The 20,478-nt window shown below is 44.4% G+C and overlaps 1 long non-coding RNA gene across 1 annotated transcript in view; it reads left to right on the forward strand.

Moving 5' to 3' along the window:
* LOC144935120 (uncharacterized) overlaps positions 1 to 20,478 on the forward strand; it is a 154,292-nt gene that overhangs the window by 49,045 nt on the left and 84,769 nt on the right. The window contains exon 2 of the long non-coding RNA XR_013637267.1: positions 3,904 to 3,974. This is a non-coding gene — a long non-coding RNA (uncharacterized LOC144935120). The remainder of the gene's footprint in view (positions 1 to 3,903; positions 3,975 to 20,478) is intronic.

A 20,478-nucleotide genomic window follows, 5' to 3' on the forward strand; every position in this document is an offset into this window, starting at 1 on the left:
TACATAATTTGTAGAGTATTTAGTTTAGCAGATATCTAACATTATTTTGAAAACATTCACTTTTCCAAGATGCAGTGTTCATTATTTTATGTTGATGATAAGGATTTGTTTTTGATGTCGCGCCCTTTACGCCTGTGGCTTCTCAGAGCACTTCACATCTCGTCTCAACATATTTGAAACAGCATCCCCAGTTGCAGCTGTCTCTATTTGGGCAAAAGGTGACTCAGCACCTTGGCTTCTAAACGGGGATTATTCTCCCAATAGGGGGCGATGATCATTACGTATAATTCCGTCCAATTTTTGAATTTAGAAAATTTAGACCATGACGCCGACACACAATGGCCTACTCTTGCGTATGACTTCAGAGGATTTTAACGTCCACTGTGAAGTCAACAGAGGGCAGTCTAATTATATTATGGTTATTACACCCGCAGGAATAACCAGGACGGCCGTTGGAGTCGAACCGTGAACCTCTGCAACAAGCCACCTAACTGCCATCTCATGATGATGCCTAAAATTAATACCAACTATGCACAACCTCTTTGTCAATCTGCTGCTGGATCAAGGCTCCCCAAGCCGTGTTGGTCATGAGGGATGCTTGACCATACTTCACCACGCTGGTCAGTGCGAGTGGGTGAACGTGGGGGAGACTCAGGAACAGTTCAAATATTACTCGCCATTGATGTTATTTGTGGCTGGGAATCCAGGTTCATAGCGCAGCATACATGTTTGCTACGTGTCCTGGTTTTCCTAGGATTATCTTCTGTTTGAGCCAGCTGTCCTGGGAAATCTGTAAAGCCCCGGTTTTTGTCAGTTGTATAATACTCTTTGGTTCTTTCGGTAAAGTCACGTAGAAAATCAAATCAAATAATAATAACAATAGATTAATAATAGAATGCATAGGCAGAAACACTGCCTATGTTGTTTCCGTGTTTGTGTTTCATCATTCATTCTTACCTGATGATGGTTGCTTGTGTTGCAACCGAAACGTCGTATTTTATTATTATTTGATTTATTTTTCTACGTGATTTTACCCAAAGAACCAAAGAGTAATCCCTGCAGTCACGAAAGCTTAGAATCTAGTTTGAGTTAAATTTCGATTTAAAGCTTTTGTGACTGCAGTGATTCGTCTTCTTGGTTCTTTCGGTAAAGTCACGTAGAAGGGAAATAATACAATAATAAAAATAAAACATAATCAAATTCTCACTGAGTTGTATAATTTTACATCAATCAAGACGATGCATTTCAACGTAGTTCTCCCCTCTTCCGGGATATTCTTATTCTTCTTTTTTCCATTGATGTTCTATTTTTGTTGTTGTCACTCAGACAGGGGGCAACCATTGCAAGTCTGCTACAGTTTTCCCTCTTTTGTAGCGATGCCGTGGTATTTTGTGAAAACAGAGAACATGAATTTGTTCAAACTTTATTTTACACGTAGTAAGCAGCATAGCAAGCAAGCCCTTTGGCACAGTGCTGGTGGATATGAGTTTTAGAAAATACTGCGCGGTTCTTGTGCTGCTGCTGCTGCTGGAGAGGAGTGACTAATTATTTATGACGGCTTTCGGCTGCTTTGCATAACAGAGCTAAGGATCACATCTTGTTTTTCATATCACACCCCTTCACAACACATCTTTGTGGGTGTATTTTAAATTTTTTACCTTCTTTGTGTTGCTCATGAAATATTGTTTCATGAATTTTATGCTTAAGATGTGTAAAATGTAAACGTGAAGGTCATATACGAAAACATGTTTTTACCACATAAAAGCTTCTGCTTTATTTATTCTCAAAGATGAATGACGATGGAAAGTAAAAACATATATATGAAGAGTTAAAAATAAAGATGTGGTGGTAAAAGGCAAGAGGGCAGTTCTGAAATTGCTTGCTCATGCCACTGCTGGCAAGAAGGGCCTCCACGAGACGGACCTCCGAAAGAGCCCCCTCTAGAGGGTGTTTTTGGCCTACTTTTCCACGCTGGGCAGACGTCTTACAGGAGGAGGTGGCAGTACCCCATCACACGGGGTCGAACATTGACGAACTGTGGCGTACCCATGCATATGGCTTGCGTGTGAGAAGTCTTAAGCTCCAAGGTCATAGCAATGTCTCAATGTCAGTTTGGAAATTATGTGTTTGCTTTTGCACATGTACCTCAGTTACAAATGTACAGGATGTTGCACTGTTGCAAATAATTAATTGGTCCGATCTGGTCAAGATACAGTGATCTTAACATTAGCGCATGCACATTCTGCTGGGTTGTGCTGATGACTAATGCTCCTATGATATGAATCCAATTTGCGAGGTCGTGCAACACACAATGCCATGAACAAGTGAACGATAAAACCAACATTGATCAGTATGAATACAGGATTAAGCATGCGGCAATGAATTTCTCATTCATTAAATATGTTTCTCTTATCCTGATTAATCAATTACAATGTCTGCCAATGAGGCCAAATACAAATTGCAGGCAGGCAGGGCGAGTAAAGGAGGGTGTGGGGTGTGGGTGTCATTGAATCAGAAAATGTCTATTATGTCAGAAGCCCACGCTCCCAGTCCTTCAAGCTAACACTTGTTCGACAAGTTGAACAGCACACATTGTCTAGATGAAGATTAAGCTTGGGGCAATCTGACCCCTAATGTGCCTGCAGTTACTAGCCCTATCATGCCTAGCTGCTCTAATTTTATTGGAAACATCACGGTCTAATTATGAATAGAATGCATCAAATTTTTTAAAATAGATTTTGTCATGAATTGCGTGAAGTCCGAGAAATTAAGTGAGGTCTTTAATTATTGATCGATAATTCAAATATAATGGGACTCCCAACAGTTTGTAAACTAGTACAATGGAGGAACAATAGTCATATCGAAAGTGTTGGCACATGACTGCGGAACAATTATAATGTGCTAATTCTGTGTTACCCCCACCAATTAAGTTATATGGTGTAATTCTGGCTTTTTTTGGTAATTGCAAAGATCTGTTGGAATTGTTATTTATAATTGAATTCCTTTTTTCTTTTTTGTTCACACATAAAAGGTGTGAGGAATGCCTTTCAAAATGAAGATGTGGATTTTTTTTTTATTATATAAAAAATGCCATTCTGGTAATCGTCATGGTCATGACGATTCATTCTAACAATGTACCTTGTCAGAGGCCGAATTATTTCCAACCTATCAGGAGACGTCAACTTGTGCACGGTCTTTACATTCCAGAAGCGGTGCAACAATTGCCGTGAATGTCATTTGCACGTTAGGAGCTGGAGCCATAAGCTCCTGTAAATGGTGATGATATGCACCTGTACTTTATGAGAACTGAATGGTCAGTAATCATTGATGAGACAAGTACTTTGCGCTGGCGAAGGCCACTATACTCAGCTGCGCTGTTCCCTTTTAATGACCGTGACCCAAATTTACTGGCAGAAATAAACGACAGGCAGGTGCCACGAAGCGTCAGGGTTCTAAAAAAAAACATCTGCTTAACAAGCAATTAACCCTGAAATTAATTGCTATGACCCAAAGAGAGTTCAGTCATGTTACCCCCCACTGAAGACAATTCCTAAAATTAACTCACTTGTATAATAGTTGGCTAAAAATAGATGGACAAATTTGCATCATTTTTTTTATACAAAGTAGTTGACTGCAGGGACATGCATCCATCATGTATAATTAACCTCAGGTTCTTCATTGAATGTTAAACAACTTAATGGCATCATTCAGCTTTTATACAATATGATTTAATAGCACACATTGAAACATTCAGTGTATGTATATAGTTATACTCATGGAACAATGTTGCCAGCTGGTGGTTCAGTGTTGCGGAATACATTGACACCATAACATGACACGCTAATTCACATTAAGCTGCACTGTTGTCCACAGTCATGAATATCATTTGTGCATTTATCCCAGAATCACGACAGGTGCGAGAGGAAGATGGATTGCCGCTCGACAAGACTACAGAGACATTGCCATCAGAAAAGGTGAGACCTCCATCAGTGGTGGATTTGAAATGGCGGATGATGAAGCTATTATTAAACCTGCCCATTCGATGGCAGGTGTCCGGTAATGAGATTTCAGCAGAGAAACATGCAACCCTGTTAAAATAACTTTCCCTCCCCCTTTACAGAGTAGTCCATGAGTCAGAGCATTATTAGGTGCCGCTAAGAAATGGCGAAATATTTAGCGAAAGTGGATTGTGCTGATAACAAATGTTTTTGCACGATTCGCATTTAGTGGAAATTTAAATGTGTTGGTACAACCAACACATTTGGCATCTTGGGTGGCACAACGACGTTCGAGTATTTGATCTGGGTCCATAACTTAGAGCAGTGGTTCCAAACCTGTGGCTCGTGGAACCCGTTGTTCCAGAGGGCAGTGGGACGTGGTCTACAGACATGTTGCAGATGTTTTGTTTTCACAAAACGCCATCGTTTCCTGCTCGGTGGTCAACAGCATGTCCTTGAGACTCTACAGAGGCCCATGCGTGGTCCACGGATGCATAAATATTGGGAACCACAGCGCGAAAGGATCTCGCTCTGTCTCCTCTACTGCCTCCGTTGTTCAGAGTGCTCTTCCCCTACTTGTCTACAGCGCTGACTTCCTACCCAGAAGTCCATACTTAGATCCTCCTCCTCTGCTATTGACTAGTTATGTCCGAATAACTGCACAATTAACCCCACCTCTTTGCCATTCAATCTCCATCCTGATCGTCACCCCACCCATTCTTCTCCTGGCCGCAATGAATTAGAGATCGCGTTGCCTTCATTAATCGCACATCACAGTATAATTCGGCGTCTGCGTGGGATTATGCCTTCTGCTTCTTCTGCCCAACTCGTGTTTTTGTTTTGATTCGGTTTCATCGTTTACTTTCGTCAGAATGTGCTGTTCATGTTTACAGGCATGCCCCCTACAGCATCTTGAAATGCTTAGATATTTAGACGCTATATAAATTCTAAATAGTCACTATTATACTTGGAGATTGCATGCAAAAAGTAAGCACGAATTTTACATTTGATATTTGCATGTATGTTGAACCTCTTTCGCACCGTACGTATGCAACTGCGCTAATCGCAGGTGCGGGGAAAGACAACACTATTCTATTCTGAATGAATCGTTGTATAAATCGTTGACTTACTGTGGGGCGGTGGTGGCTATGCACATGGCTCGTGAACCAACACTGTAGTAGCAGCAAAAGGTTGGTGGATTGGACAAAGGTCAAGGAAACTCTTCCCGTGGCCATCGATGTTGCCATACCCTGGCTTGGAAGGCGATGGCGATATGGCAAGTGGATTAATCATCTCAATCTCTTTCCATCTTTACGTGGGTATAGTGTTAACTCTCCTTCGTACTCCCTTTTTCTCCAACATATCAAAACTCAAAAATAAAATTGGCCAAAGAAATCTCAATATTAGGCCACAGAACTCGAGATATTGTTGGCGATGGTTCTGGCTGCCTTCCCACTTGCCTGTGGTTGCCAGCACCTCTGAATAGAACATAATTTTTTATATTTTATTCAGAATCGTTATTTACACTAGAGGAATCCGGAGAGCTATGAAGCTCTTTTCACAGATGCCCAGTAGGAACGAAAACCGTGCGTGTAATTTTTTGTGTATTTTTGTTTATTTAAATAAATATTTTACAGCCCTTTGTAAATTCACTGCTGGATGAAGGCCTTCTTATGCAGTGTTTGGTCATGGGGTTTTGTTTAATCATACTTCACCATGCTGATCAATGTCGGTTTTGTGAAGAGTGCAAGTTTCAGAGCAGAGTGCGCCAGTCGCTTTCCCACTGCTCGATCCAGTGAGATGCATTTTTAAATATTGTTACATTTTTAACTATATTTGTAAGTCCTACAACAGATGTAGAGGCAAGTTAATGATTGTGAATTGATTATTTTGGTATATAATGCATCTCACAAGTTACCGTCAAGTTAAGACATTATATAATATATTCGTTATATGTACTCTGCTCACTGATAAATTATTAAGTAATTTTCATGAACAGCTCCGGATAAAAGCTATAACACTGGCTCTGTGGGTTCACTCTTCACAACGTATACACCATGGAAGTCGATGACTCAAAGAATCACATCGAGACCCAGAGACTCACACAGAGACCCACTGAGATACTGGAATCCAATAACTTGTAATGGATCGGTCGTCGGCGCTTTCTGTGTCAGATGGGCTTTCCTAGCCCACAGAAACGACCTCTCTCTTTGTGCCGATATGTGTCCTCTCTCTGTGTGTCCTTGTGATGTCTGTCTGCTTGTATGTCTGTCTATAGTTTTCTAGTTAGATTGTTGTTGCTATTTCTCTTATGCCTGATGATGATTGCTTGTGTTGCAATCAAAACGTCGTAATATGCTATTATTTAATTTATTATTTTATCTTTAGACGTGACTTAACCGAAAGAACCAAAGAATAATTCCTGCAGTCACGAAAGCTCCAAAATTAAGCTTTCCTTGCCCACACAGTTTCTCCACGTTGCCTTTGGGTTCCAATGATCAATTAGTCCATCTGTGAGTGCCGCTTAAATACTAAATATCCGAGGTGGACTGTGTTGGAGCCACGAACCACCACTGGACCTTGCCACGTTTACTGTGTCACGGTGATGGGAACACAATGTTAGATTGACCCCGTCCACATGTCTCAGCGATAAAGGTGCTTTCTGAAGCCATGCCAAAAAACTTTTCTTCATGGACTAACAACTAACCCAAAAATGCTTGTGTTAGGGCTTTGCCTCAACAATGGATATTTCGAGGTACGTGGTTTGAATGATCCTCACCAGCCATGTGCTATCTACTTCTGAACAAAAATATCCCCAAAATCTCTGCAGCAGGTATCTTCTTAATCGCGATCGCTACTTTGTTTGCCATTGCATCACCCGTCTCGTCCACCGGCCGTCAACTCGTCTTGCAAAGTGTCGTGCCGAAGTCCACATTCTCTTCCGAAGAGCCAATATGATACCTCTAATTGTCATTGGTTTTCTGATCCATATGTTCTGTTTTCAGTCTATCAGTATAATGCTCCACATTTATCGCTCCATGCTTTACATTTAGTTTAGTTTTTGTTCCACATTCTTTTCCCAGAGTCCAGGTTTCTCTCTTGTGGCAGGTAACATGCACTGATTAAAAAACTTTCCTGTGAAGAGTCAGGGTAAGTTTATACTGGTAGGAACGAAGTGGACCAGACCACCAATAGATTATATCGTCCGTCCGTCCGTGTATCAACATCGCCCCCTACTGCAAACACTTGGCATGACCCTGTCCGACAAGATGGCCGCCCGCTCCCCCTGCGATCTGTGAATTAAACAAGATGGCCGTCGCTTCCGGCGCCTCACGGCGAAACTTTTTGATCGACTGACTATGGGCGAACTCATTTATTCTGGTGGGTGAACAGTGGCGGGGAGGGGTGGAGGAGGAATTGATGATAAAAACAAACTTGCACCATCGTTACAGCTGCCGCGACGAGAGATGTGGGAGGAAAAGCGGCGACCGCTGCCTTGCAGGTGAGAGGTGCGTGTGTGTGTGTGCGCGTGTGTGCGCGTGCGTGCGTGTGTGTATGTGTGTGCGTGTGTATGCGCGTGTGTGTGTGTGTGCGTGTGTGTTTGCGTGCGTGCGTGTGTGTGCGTGTGTGTGTGTGTGCGTGTGTACGTGTATGTGCGTGTGTGCGCGTATGTGCATGTGTGTGTGCGCGTGTGTGTGCGGTCGATATCCCAGTACCGGTATTAGTATTATTCCTACCAGCCCACCCCACAGGGTCCTGTTTTGTATACTCTTTTACCATGACAATTCACAGCGACACAAGAATATATATTGTGAACAATTATACTGGTAGGAATGAAGTGGACCAGACCACCAATAGATTAATGTGTCCGTCCGTCCGTCCGACTGTCCGTCTGTCCGACAAGATGGCCGCCCGCTCCCCCTGCGATCCGTGAACTAAATGAACTAAACAAGATGGCCGTCGCATCCGGCGCAGCCAATGACATCGCCTGTTGCAATCCTTGCTCTGTGGGCGCGCGGGTCAGTGGGGAGGGGGGTGTGGACGTCATTGCTCTGTGGGCGCGCGGGTCAGTGGGGAGGGGGGTGTGGACGTCATCGCTCACCCCCCATGCACAAATAATTTTCTTTTTAACTCCTCTATACCCGGTCGATATCCCTGTACCGGTACTAAGTATTATTCCTACCAGCCCACCCCGCAGGGTCCTGTTGTTGGAGAAGGAAAGGTAAATGGTTAACATATTCACCAATCTGACATTCGCTCGTGAAATAAGTTGGTTATGACAACCACCGTTGATGAGCGGCAGGAAATGTTTGAAAATTTTAACAAAGAAGGCGATGATGACATGGGCTAAGGATGCACATGAGCAAATCAAAGACACGTACTGCGAGCTGGCGCAACGAAAGAAAATAATTGCTGAAGGTATACAGCTGGATGTCTAGACAGTATTTAAATGCAGGGAAATTATTAATAGCGGGCAAGGATCAAAATAATGAGATGGAGGTGGGAAAGAGTAGAATAGAGCTCTGTTTGGAATGTTTTTATTTGAAAATGAAAGATAGACACCTGGTCTGTCTAGAGAACAAAGTTGACATTTATCTTAATCACGTGGCATGATTCATCAATGGATATTTGCGTCAATGTTTCAGTAATTCATGATAATTAGTACTGGTTTGTGTTTCCGAGTTTTTAGCAAAGTCTTTGTGAACAAATTGACTAGTTTTAAATTAATTAAGTCCCGAATAGCAGCACGGCTTTACAATAAAGTTTGATTTAGATTGGAATCATCGTTGCGAGAGGTATTTCGCACCCCCCACCATGCCCCCTCACACCTCCTCCCCCCCCACACCTCCCCCCCCCACCATGCCCCCCCCACCTCCTCCCCCCCCACCATGCCCCCCCCCCCACCTCTTCCTGCCTACCATGCCCCCCCACACCTCCTTCCCCCCCCCACCATGCCCCCCCCCACACCTCCGCCCCCCCACACCTCCTCCCCCCCCACCATGCCCCCACCATAACCTTCTCCCCCCCACCATGCCCCCCCACACCTCCAACCCCCACCATGCCCCCCCACACCTCCTCCCCCCATAACATCCCCCCACACCTCCCACCCCCGGCCCCCCACCGTGAGCAGATGGATGGAAGGAGGAACGTGTAGAGAGCGCTAATGCATAAACTCTCTCAACTTTCGTGAAAGTGTCCCATGCAGGCAGCAGAAGAGTGGCCCATTCAACGCCCGCGATGAGTGTATGACTTTATTGTCATCGGGGATGTCTTATTTCAAGATATCGGTCCTAGAGGAGGCGAGAAATCCATCGGCGGACCTGAAACACTGACGCACTCTCTCCCGCTTGGGCATGATGGCTCATGTTGCTCTAAAAAATTGGCTGAAAGGTGGCGGTTCTCAAGAAGAATGTAAAAATAATCAGTCATGAATTGAAATCCATCAATTATCTGTAAGGCGCAAGTGTGCTGAATGTTTTATATCTTGCGTTGCATAATACGGCTCTCTCCAGGGAAATCTTGCCTCTGACATAATAAAAAAAACATTGGATTTAATTATCTTTTTAATGTGTTACCACAGTAGGTTGTTAGCTCCTGCTTCTTCTTCTCCAAAGTATTTCACCTCAACTTTTGTTGCGTGCATGCGATGGCTTAAAAAGAGCAGAATAAACACTGCTGTGGATATTAATTTCCTATCGATAGGACACTTTGATTTAATTTGCTTCAACCAGATGCCTTTCATAACAATAATTAAGCTCGGTTGATTGTGCTGTGGCAACGCGCCCTGACAGGGGCTCCAACGGGGCGTAATGGAAAGTGGATTCATTATTCACGAATGTTAAAATGCAAATGCACATCCCGCTGTGAGAGGGAGCTCTATTGAGCCAGCATGTCATTAGCTCCAGCAGAAATGGCGTACGCAAATTTGGCTCCCAATTTATTGTCCTCCTTCAATGTTTAAGAGTAAAAACAAATGTCAAACTGACTTTGCACTCAGCGCATATATTCAAATATTCTTTCATGCGTTTTTTTAAGTTCACCATACAATAGAAGCACACTGACTGCTTGATGAGGCCACCTTCTTCTCCATCCAAATGAAGGATTTTCTTTAGTGTGCACTTTGTGCTAACACTTGTAACTGCAGTAGGTTTTCACATATGCTGCCAATAATAATATTATAACAATATAAGAATAACAATGTTCGTCCTTTATGGAGGGAAAACCTCACCGAGTCCTGTGGCTTCTTTTCAGGAGGGTCTTGCGCAGAAAATGTTTTGGCAATTCTACCAATTATTGTTGGGGTTTTTTAATTTAAAACATTCCGAAAGCTACAAGTGGTTAATAATGCACGACGAAGAAAACACATGCATATTCTTGTTTTTAGTACCATTTTCTATGTGTGTTTGTCCTCGGAATAATTTAATTCGCTCTGTAACAACGTTACCAGGCCGAGCTCCACCATGAGATGATGCCACATGGCCTGTGATAACTTTGGCTGGTTTTCTCTCGGGCAAGTTCCTAATAAAAACAACAGAACTTTAAACGATAACTTTCATTTACGTTAGACCATCATTACGATACTTATCCTGACACCCAGCTCCAGACAGAGCGAGTGTATTCATGTTGTCAACATAATAAGTTCAGCATTCATACATAAATAATCTGCAAAGCATCAAAGGTTAAAATTAAACGGTTGTGTAATTGAGACAACTTTACCAGGAAATCTATAGGATTTTTTTTGTTTAATGTCAAGGAATGTTACATGGAGAATACATCTTTCTGGCCTCCATGTAATGTGACGCTCGGGAAATATGTGAGTTCTTGTACCACGTCACATATTTCTTCTGTTACTTTACAACCAACGTATATGCATGAGGCTCCTGCTGGAGAGGCACAGAGAGAAGAACAAAGCTGTGCACGTGTCGTTCCTCGACCTTGAAAAGGCATTTGACAGGGTCCCCCACGACCTCATCTGGCACTCGCTTCGATCCCATGGAGTCCCTGAAACCTACGTGCATTGGGTGCAACTCCTATACAAGAACGTCACCAGTGCAGTCAGGTGTGCAGTGGGCATATCACCGCCATTTCCCATCAGCGTTGGAGTGCACCAAGGATCGGCCCTGTCACCACTCCTGTTTATCCTGTGCATGGACACGATCACTGCCGACCTGCACACGCCCCTGCCATGGTCAATTCTCTACGCGGATGACGTCCTCCTCTCAGATGAAGAGAGAGGAGAAGTGGAAAGACAAACGCGCCTGTGGAAGGAACGTTTGGACGAAAACGGGATGAGGTTCAACATCAAAAAGACGGAGTATATTGAGTGTGGCCCCCAAACCGACGGCACCATCAGCATTGACGGAGAAGATCTGAAGAAAGTGACGGACTTTAAGTACCTGGGCTCCACCATCAGCTCAGATGGTAGCATCACGACTGATGTGAGGTCACGAGTCAATGCGGCATGGATGAAGTGGAGGCAAGTCACCGGAGTCCTCTGTGATCGGAAAATGCCGGATAGGCTGAAGGGAAAAATTTACAAGATCATCGTCCGACCGGTGGCACTCTATGGATCCGAGTGCTGGCCAGCCACAACTGTACACGAACAAGCTCTCCACACCATGGAGATGAGGATGCTCAGATGGAGCCTCGGACTCACTCGATGGGATCGTGTCATGAACGAAGACGTTCGGAAACGACTTGGTGTGGCCCCCATTGCGGACAAGATGCTTGAGGCAAGGCTTCGGTGGTACGGCCACGTGATGCGAAGTGAAGAGTCATCAGTGGCCTAGACTGCCACGCGTATTGATCCAGAGGGCCGCCGTCCACGCGGACGTCCGAAGAAGCGATGGATGGATCGAATAAAGGAAGACATAAAGACGGTCAACGCATCCCCTGAAGATGCCCTGGACCGAGCCAAATGGAGCAGACAATGCCGAAAAGCGGACCCTGCGCCACAGCGGGAACAACGCTAGGAAGAAGTATATGCATGTGAATGACTTCATTAAAACTGTTAAGAAATGTTAAATTGGCTTGGGCAGGGCATGTCACTTGAACTGCTCAGGGCGGATGGGCAAGGCTTATGATGGAGAGCGGCAGCCATGGGTTGGAATGCTTCTGCATCCACGTCCACTGACGAGATGGAGCAATGGAATCGACTCTTATTCAGTTGCTATGCAGATTATAATTCTTGCAGGATTGTGAAAATTTACAAATTCTTGGGGAGGCTTTCATCCTGCAGAATATTGATCACAACGAATTAGGATGATGTTGGAATTGCCTCTATTGAATAAAATAATGATAAAGGCTCACTACGCAGGTACGGTCGAGGAAAAACCTCACGTAATGCACAACAAACCAATATTGTTACTGGACAGTGAGATGCTCTTCATGCCAAAAATGTTGCTTAACACAATTCCCAACCAAACGTGTTTTTTAGTTTTTCTAAGGTGTCTCCGACACTAGAAATCATGAGAACGATATGATTACCATACATGGCTCCGAGCCATCCATTAAATCAGCGTTGTGTTTTTTCTTGTTTTGTTTTAAACATTAGTGCCTTGGCTGCGAGGTCACGGCTTTTTCCGACACTTTATTTGATAAAATAAAAATGTGCAAGCCTACCTTCTTTATTTCATCACCTGAAAACGCTAAAGTGATGCCTCATTGAAATGCAATACCAAGGTCATAGCTTATTCTTTTTTCTCTCCCAAAAAATTATTGGGGGGGGGGGGGGGGGTTGGGAAAAAGAAGCTCATGATCCTAATTAAACGATAACCCATGGATTATCCATAGGGGGCATCACTAAAATTAAGCCCCCCCCCCCCATCCCCTGCCCCCAGCGAGGTTTATTTCAATCGCTGGGCTAATTAGCACCCACTAGGCTGTCACTCTCATTACGAAACGTGACCAAATGACAATTCTTCCCAATTATCCAATCACGTCGTTAAAAATAAACAGCTTACAGTCGTGCTCACCAGCTGTTCCCATTCTGTGCTTAAAGGTTACACGATAAATAATTCCTTTTCAAGCAATGGGGGTATACGACCTTCCATTCTCTGCGTGCTACCCCAGTCAGGAAGAGACCTTGGTTGTCCTCCTGGGCACTGCTTGACCTTGGCATTGGTCAAGAAAACCCCACACCACAATGGCATTTGTGCATTTAGAGAAGGCGTTTAATATATTTATTATATATATATACACGGTAAAATAATTGAAGACAGGATGAAAGGTTAAAATCACAGATTCGTCTGTTCAATGTGTCACAAGCCTAATAAAGCTTTTATATGCCGCACTCAATATTTCATATGGCATCCTGCAACCTCGGGGGGGATTTTAAACCACAAGATCTTGTTTGTTGTTATTCGTTAAAGTTTGCATGTTTAATTGTGTCACCTATGTGGCTTCAGCTCAATTCTGGTGTACTGTATAAAGATAAGTTATGTTTGCATTTATTTTAGTTATGTAATTGATATGTTTGCTTAGAGAAACATGTTTAATAATCTGTAAAACATCGAAGCAAAACGAATCTTTTGAGCACATTCAGTCATGCTTGGTTCTTCATGAAGGAAGTATTCAGGGGACACGGTGATTCGCCTACTACACAATGAACACAGCGATCCGAGGTTTTTTTCTCCAGTTACGGCAAACATCAGTGGAGAGTGATTTCTGAACCAGCGTTGGCTGCCGCTTCGTCAATCCACACTGAGCAGCATGGTGAAGTCCGGTCAAACAATCTCTATGAACGATACGTTGAGGTTGTCGTTCATCCACCAGTGGATTGAGCATGGTTGATGTTCATGATGACAACGATTCAGGCTCCTCTGCCTTACTTTAAGCAATATTCAGAGGCATCGAGCCAAGAACCACATTTCCCAAATAGTTATTTAGCACGGAACTTGACTCGACGAACATAGCGGCCAACACTGCAACTGCGCAGTTAACCGGACTGCGAGAAGCCCTCTCTCTACCACACGAGCTTACCGCATCAGCGTTGACTCAGGATGACAAAAACAGAACTAAGCACGCGCTTTCCCCCCTATGTATTTGAAAGCAAAAATTTGGATGTGTGTCCTATAATCCAGTCGGCATGTTTAACTTTATTGGCAATGGGTTACAAGTTTTGATGTGCGTCTGAGTTTCCGGGGCATCTTATAGCCTGGACTAAGGCATCCGCGTTCAAAGTTAAATGATGCGCGGTGTGCAGGGCTGTAACTATTAATGTTTGCATTTCTCTTTCATGTGAGCAACTTAAGATAATTGTATTTAATGTGCACGTGCAGAAATGCATACTCAGAATTACGCTGTGAGACAGGAAGAGGAGCAGATGTGTCGGTGAACAATTGCAAATCAGAGAGATGATGAAGTGAGCTTGCTAGGCACGATGGGGGCCTCTAGAATGACAGCCATAGGAGAGAATCCACGAAGAAGGAATGGCCACGGCAGACATGGATCTTTTAGAGTAGCTCATGTGCAGAAGTGAGATGGACTTTTAGAGTAGCTCATGTGCAGAAGTGAGATGGACTGTGGCGTTGCAGAACAGCGAGGGGTGGCAATGGCGTGGGTGGCCTTCATCCAGCCGTAGATGAACAACTGCGAATGACGTTGATGGTGATGATAACGATTGGGTGAGTCACAGTCACAACCCTGGATGTGAGTGCAATGTAATGCCGAAGATTTTGTTTGAGGTCTCATCGCACTCAGGCTTTGCATGATCTTTCCAGTTTGGTTGCTTTTTGTAGCCAGGCTTTCTAAAACAAATGCCTAAATTGCCTCGTAGATTTTGCATCGTGATAAGGTACGCTCGTTTGTTTTAAGAATTTCCAAGTCTTATCAGAAAAGTGAAGGGTGCCCCATGCAGTGTGGGTGCAGCGTCGTTCCGCCTGGACCCTAGAGCAAGGAATGAGATGGGGGCCCACTGTCTTCATTGTCCCCTCTCCTTCGTAATTCCGCACCAGGGTCCCTCTGGTCTGTGGGCTCCTCAGCGCAGTTGCGCCGGCCTGCACACTCGATGGCCACGCCGCTGACGCTGTGCGTGTCGATGTGAGTTTCTTCTCTCCGAACTGTGATGTGAAAACCGTAAGAAATATATATTTTTAAATCTAACAATCCATCAACGTATGCTTCCCGAAAACGAAGCTCATGAAGGAAACTTTAAAAAAAATATATAAATTGATTAACATGTTGTTGTAGCCGCTTTGGCTCACGTCATGGAATGTACAATGGCTCGCAATTGAAACAGCGCGAGAACTTTCAATGGAAGCGGAATGTCACAGATTGTGATATGATGCCATCTAGTGAGCAGAATTATGTGGAGGGCTGAACACAAGTTGGGTAGTGCCATTGTTCACGGTTCGCAATATAAACCCGGAGACTGCAGTTTGATTCCCTGCCACGACTCACATCAGTGGTGATGTTTGAACCAATCCTGAGCACCCCCTTCAACAGCCAGACATTACGAGCGTGGTGAAGTATGGTCAAACAACCCCTTTAACGACTGTCATCCTGCAGTGGATTGACAAAGAACTTTACATTATTATGACAGTAGAATCTGTATATGAGCAACCTCTCCCTTTGCTAGCAAGACCAGGTGTGCGTATATCAGAAGTATTGTGGTTGTATCAACAGTCCTGTTCACGGTTCGTGACTTAACCGAAAGAACCAAAGAATAATTCCTGCAGTCACGAAAGCTCCAAAATTAAGATTGAACCACTTCTACGGGGAAGTTATAAGCTTATCTTTTTTCTCTCTCTGGCTATTTGTTCTCTCTGCCTGTGTCCTCTCTTTGGAATTTTCACACTTAAATGATAACTTAGCAATCTTTGAAATACGTAATCAACCGGGCTATGCGTTAATTGTGTGTTGACCGACTCTCTGTGTTGCATTACATTACATTTCGATATTTTACTAGGTTATTTAATTTTAGTGTGTCTTTCTCCTGATTTTCAAGCTTGATTGCAGTGCCGCGTAGTCCTCCCCCCCCCACCAGCGTAATGTGTGTATGCGTTGGTCATATCAGTAATGTGCTTATACTAGGCGAACTTATAACCAACTGCTACTGTATTATACAGGAACACCTGGTGAGGAAAAATGTGACCACGTGAAATGAATGCTCGCACGTAGATATCGTCATCATTAGATCTGGGAAGTTCAAATTCCAAGGTCTGATGGTGGCCAGATGTCCAACTTGCATCACAACAGGGCTGTACATTAAAATGGCTGTACATGACTATTTGTAATGACGGAAAATGTACACATGTGAAGTATTGGAATGACGGCAGGAAACCACTTGACGGGTAGCACACTTTTTATTAAACCTTGACTTGTCACGATACAACGTGTGGTCACTATTCCTCTGACTACACACACTTCACTTGACACGTGTGGTCACTATTCCTCTGACTACACACACTTCACTTGACACGTGTAGTTACTATGCCTCTGACTACACACACTTCACTTGACACGTGTAGTTACTATGCCTCTGACTACACACACTTCACTTGACACGTGTAGTTACTATGCCTCTGACTACACACACTTCACTTGACACGTGTAGTTACTATGCCTCTGACTACACACACTTCACTTGACACGTGTAGTTACTATGCCTCTGACTACACACACTTCACTTGACACGTGTAGTTACTATGCCTCTGACTACACACACTTCACTTGACACGTGTAGTTACTATGCCTCTGACTACACACACTTCACTTGACACGTGTAGTTACTATGGCTCACACTGCACTCCGCCCCGTAACGTCCGTGGAGCCTACAGGCCCACCCCAGCTTGGGCGTGGGCCACAACCTCTGAGTCCCAAGGGCCGGCCCCCTCACGGACGCTCGGCCCCGGGTCCCAGGGTTCCGCCTCTGGGTCACACAGAGCCCCGGCCCCTACAGGACAGCGGGACTAGGTACCGCAGGGCCCTATCTCTTCCTCCTCCGTCTTCAGTCTTCGCTGGTCACCCGCTCCCCATGCGCCTGTGCGCACCACCTTATATAGCCCCCGCTCACGGGAGACGGAGCGTATGCGGACCTCGACGTGAGCATCCCCCTTAGTTGACCAATCCCCGCGCGCTTGCCCCAGGATCCCATCGCTGTCAGCGCGCGTCACTCATACCCAACCAATCACTGCCTCATAACCCCCGACTTTGTTTAATCAAACCCATGTATTTATTAACATTTGAAAAATGTTTACGATTGGGAACCAAAGGGGTGCAAGGCAGCAGTAAAGGTTAAGAACTGCCGCTCTCGATGGCAAGTCAAGTGCATGAACCATCGCAGGATCCCATATTTATGTAACGCACAAGAAACTACGAGAACTAACATATACACTGGCATGTGATGGGCTAAGTAGTTGGGTCATACAGAAACCAATGTATACTGCCACCTGTCGTTGGTTGATAAAAATACAGTTTTAAATGTTATCGGCCATGATCGATTCACTGCTGGATGAAGGCAGCCCCAATCCGCCGCCATTCCCCACGGCCGAGCAGTGCAACAATTAACCCCGCACCTTCGCATGAGCCCATCTCACACTTTTGAGATCTCTACTTTACAATGGAAATTATATTCTGAATATTTTTCCTCATGCCTCCTTTGTTTGGTTAAACATCAATATGCGCTTTTTAAAACTATGAATATCACTTTAGAGATCAGGCTACATCTTGATTCATTACGCTATCATTGTAAACGCACATCGCGGCAGTTTTTAGTCAATATTTATGTTAAAAGTATCTCAACATATTTTGCCTCATGACTCGTTTTTGCTGCCATCGGATTCCCTCATTACATAGTTGAGATGTTTCATTTGAACAATCACGGGTGAAAAGAACGATACTGCTTGACAACTGGAGCGGGGGTGGGGGCATTCAGCAAAATGAAGAAGCTTCGGATCGGACAGGAGGATGGAGAGAGTTTGAGCCAAAGAACTTGACATTGCACAGAGGATGAGAGGGGAATTAAATTGTACAATTCCTCAAAGTGTTCGGAACGAGGAAACGATTGAACTGGATGAATGGAGATCGCTCCGCTCTATGTTTTGTGACAGGTTCACAGGGAGTGATGTTTCACAAAATAAAAAGCTATCACAATAATGCTTTTTGTTATTGTAGCGTCTTCGCACAGAACTAAACCATACGGACGGGTATCTGCCGTCATGAAAATGCCGGAGATACAATATTTAAACCGACGGTGAAATATTTTTGTCTTCCACGTGACAGTCACTGGCGGTTTGTTCACGTCAGTGTAAGAATGCAATAGACCGGATCTCACTCTCTCCCTTAGCATTGGGTTGGTAATGAATGTCCTTAGTGAGTGTGTTGGCGAATTCAGGTTATTGATAAATACCGAAATATCATAGAAGGAGCGCACACAAAGCAGCTGGCAAATGAAGTTTTCCAAGCAGTCAGAATCTAACGCGTGATGATGAAATTGCTAAAATAATAAAATGATTTTTGGATGTAATTCCACTCGTAATCTTGCATTACACACTTGACATCATCAGTGGCGGCTAAAGTACGCGTGCACTCCGCCAGTAATATTACGTAGGGCCTCCAGGAGGCAGTGTCCGTTAAACTTCCGAGCAGACCGGGCAGCATCGAAAGGGCCTTCTTCCTTTCTCAGCGATGGCTCTCATCGAGTGAAAGTAATTTCATCGCCTGCTTAAGTGATATGCCTGCGCGCGGTTTCCATTTGTCATGAAGTTGGCAAGACGAACTGCACCACAGCCGCCTCGCGCCCGCCGCCACCGCTGTGTGACAGTCAACGGTCACAAATGGAATTCTCAACGAAATTGCTGCGACAAGCAGATTGACATTAGACAACACCCAAGTCCATATTTGTCATCATTTTTTTTTTACGTCTTACACTTTATTTCTTTCACGGCAATGAAATTTTATTAAGGGCCACGACACATTCGTAAAATAATTTCACGATTAAAAAGCACGTATTGATAAATAGGCACGCGTAATTTCATGACGCTTTAATAGAGTCGCCGCATTGTCTAGGCTAATACCTACCGTTAGCGGTGATTAATTTTTAAAAGATAATTTAATTTGTGTCGAGACATTTTAATCGAGTGCTTGTTAACAGCACTTGCCTGCTCAAGCTAATGACCCAAACTGCACCCACCTTACTTCTACTCTCCCCACCCCACGTTCAATGTACGACTGATAACAGCTCAGCCCCCCTCTTTCCCCCTGTAAGCGATCTCCTTCACTACTAATTGCCATTAATGCCGACGTAATCTGCAGAGCGTCTTGGCGCATTACTCAGCTTGACAAATGGTGGATAATTATTTCTGTGGCTGTAAAGGTGAATTAAGCCCCGGGGAGCGCCTGCCAGTTTGTGTAATGAGATTTCTCGGCCTTGCTAATCAGTGCCTTATTAGAGGTTAATTAGCAGTTAATTATTACAAACCACAAGCTGTCGCCACCTTTCTCCAGGCACGAGGGCAGCTTAATCAGAAACGCAGAGTCGGAACGTGGTGGTGGCGGTGACATGTTGTTCGGCACGGATTCGTGCAACGATGACCAAGCCAGATTGTGCCACGGTGTTAATGGTTGGCCACCGGCTTCCACCCTCAACACTACGGAGAGTTTTTCAAAGCCACGCGCCTCTCGGCACCCAGCGGTGTGAATGAGTAGACCCGCAGCTTCGTCGATGAGGGTCGTTGTGGGATGGGGTCAAGTGTGGGTACTCCCATCTCGTCCAACGCGTTTGAGCAGCGTGGAAGATTAGGCCAAAATACAAAGGGGCTCCCCGGAGCACGCGGAAACTATTGCGGGACTGCATCTTTGCATGGGCCGGCCAACGCGGAAAATTATTTCTGTACCCGGCACACCGAGTGCAGCGTACCTCTCGCTTCGGCTGTAGTTATGAGTCCCATGTCGAAATTAAACCCCTCGTGCAAGTCTTAAATGAACCGACAGGCCCACACATTAAGCGATGTTTAGAATGTTTGTATTTGGTCACTTAAGAACAACAAAAAAGCATGTATATGTGTTCTTTTATTATTGTTGATAATATTGAATTAAATGTCTAATTAACAGAACAAAACATGAAACTGTATGATACAAATGCAATTAAAGCGTAAACAAGTCAATATCGCTTTTCATTGGCTTAAACGATCGAATTGCATATACCGCATTGTCAATAAGAGACGGCATTCACGGTTTCCTCATTGGCTTCATGAAATGCTTTATTCTATAAAATAACAAACGTAAAGCATGTTTACGTCATTTGCAGTTTACGCGTTGATAACCAGTCACAGTGACTTCATTAAAAGTGTTTACACAAAGGGGCAGCCCTGCATGTGCTTGCTCACGTCACTGCTGGCAGACGGGTCTCCCCTAGAGGGGGGCTCTCTTCCTTAGAGGGGGGCTCTCTCCTCGTGGGGGTGTTTAGGGCGACTCTTCCTCGCCGACGTCTTGGAGGAGGTGACAGTACCCACGCTTTACCCCACGTACACGTGACGTG

This window comes from Lampetra fluviatilis, chromosome 12 (assembly GCF_964198595.1).
Source record: "Lampetra fluviatilis chromosome 12, kcLamFluv1.1, whole genome shotgun sequence".
NCBI lineage: Eukaryota > Metazoa > Chordata > Hyperoartia > Petromyzontiformes > Petromyzontidae > Lampetra > Lampetra fluviatilis.